At 35.4% G+C, this 2232-nt stretch overlaps 1 pseudogene; it reads left to right on the plus strand.

Moving 5' to 3' along the window:
• The first annotated feature begins 531 nt into the window (after nucleotides 1-531).
• LOC122121611 lies at nucleotides 532-644 on the plus strand (annotated as a pseudogene).
• Nucleotides 645-2232: the final 1588 nt, after the last annotated feature.

Below are 2232 nucleotides of genomic sequence, written 5' to 3' on the forward strand. Positions count from 1 at the left end.
ACATATAAAGTAAGGAAGGCCTACAGTTTTAATAGAAACTGTGTAGTTAACATAGTCAACTCTTTATTCTGCTTTACACAAAGACTTTGCAACTTCTCATTAGTAAAGTTTCTATAAACTCTGAAATGTACATACTTAGTAGTACTTATCTGCTACCATAAATCTTAAATACTTTATAGAAAAGTATTATGACCTGTCATACAGTCCCAGTTTTGGCATATATAAGCAAATATCCAAAAGTAAATATATTTAAAACATTAAAACTTTTAGCAAACCTTAACACTTGCTGCAGTGTTCATAATGACAGGTCCTTTGCATAGAATAATTGATTTCCTCCTTCTACACATCTCTTGAACAACAAATATCTGGATTTATTTTGTTTTTGACATGTAAATCTTGACTTTATTCTTAAATGTGTACTTATCTAAGAAGTACATGGTTCTCAAATTTCACAACAATTCTTTTAAACTTACTTTTTTTTTATTTGTCTAGTTTAAAAAATCAATTACAATTTATATATAAAAATATTCTGTGCTCAATTCAGCATCACATATACTAACATTGGAATGATACAGAGAAGATTAGCATGGCCCCTGCCCAAGGATGACAGGCAAATTCCTGAAGCATTCCATCGCCCAATTTGTTAGGAAATGGAAAGACTTGGAAAAAAAATTATTAAGTGAAGTAAGCCAAGTCCAAAGAAACATAGGTCCCATGGTTTCTCTAATTTTCAATAACTAATATATGTCTGTGATAAGCAGAAAAGGTCAAAAGTTATGTGTATATGACCAGATAAGTTTATGTTAAGGGCCGGGCGCTGGTGGCTCACGGCTGTAATCCTAGCTACTCAGGAGGCTGAGACCTGAGGATCGTGGTTCAAAGCCAGCCCGGGCAGGAGAGACCATGAGACTCCTATCTAAAATAAACCACCAGGAAACCAGAAGTGGCACTGTAGCTCAAGTGGTAGAGCGCTAGCCTTGAGCTGAAGAGCTGAGGATCAGCGCCCAGGCCCAGAGTTCAAGCCCCACGACCGACCAAAACAAACAAAAAAAAGCTAAAAAAAAAAAAAAAAAGATTATGTTAAGGGAAATGAACCCCAAGTTAGGGACACAAGTGGTTTTTTTTTTCTTGATATCGTTTCTCACGTACTTATAACGTGCAGTGTGTTGTTTTTGTTTTTGTTTCTTTATATGTTCCTCCCCCATGCTATAACACCTGTTTTCACTGTATTGGAAGTTTGTGCACCTTCTTCTTGTATATATTTTCCTCTAATTTTCTGAGGGGAAGGAAAAAAACAAAATCCTTAAATAGGGATACAGGTTGACCCATTGTAACAATGAGATGCACAAGACACTATGTTGTAAAGTGAACTTTACAATTGAGGTGGGGAAAGGGAGGAGGTTAATGGACTTGTGGAGGTGGAGGGAAGGGATGGTAGGGAAACAATAAAGGAGGAGGTAACAATACTTGTTAGGAAATGTACTCATTACATTGCTCATGTAAGTGTTACCCCTCTGTACAGTATTTTTGCAATAAGAAAGTAAAAAATGTTCTGAGATGGAAGAGTTTATTTCCTTTATTTTACTCATATAATATCGTTAGCAAAGAAATTCATGAAAAACTCCGATATGAAGGTATTTTGAATAAATATGTGTGTGAATGCACGCATGTGCTCAAGCATTTGCATGTGGGTTGTCGTGCTCAGAGTTTGAAATCAGGGCTTCAAGGTCTTGATAGGCCTTTTCTCTCTAGATTGGTGAGCTACTAAATGAACTATATCTCCATTCTTGGCCCTTTGCAGGTTCATTAAAATTTTTGAAAAATAATCTCATGAATTTATTTTGCCCTGATTTGCTTCCAACTTTTATCCACAGATCTCAGGCTCCTGAGTAGATATCCCAAGTAGTTAGGATTATAGGTATGACAAACCAGCAAAGGCTTTCAGAATAACGTTAAAAGTAGAAGAAAATTTACTTCAAAGGGGCATGTTTTAGCATCTCCAATTTTAAAGCATTTTGGAGTTATTATTTATGATTTTTTATTTTTGGATACTTATAAGACAGTAGGTGATTATATTGAAAAGTTTTAGTACTTTTTAAAAAGGATACTGGAATTGTGGGACAGAAGAAATTTGCCTCTCTTTGGACCTCAATGTATAAGCTCAGTTCTGTTCATGATAACCCAATGTCACCAACACAATCTGTGGTGAAGACAAATGTGACAGAAAACAAT

The sequence above is a fragment of the Dipodomys spectabilis genome, unplaced genomic scaffold (assembly GCF_019054845.1).
Source record: "Dipodomys spectabilis isolate Male_0828 unplaced genomic scaffold, ASM1905484v1 ptg000191l, whole genome shotgun sequence".
In the NCBI taxonomy this organism is placed as follows: Eukaryota; Metazoa; Chordata; class Mammalia; order Rodentia; family Heteromyidae; genus Dipodomys; species Dipodomys spectabilis.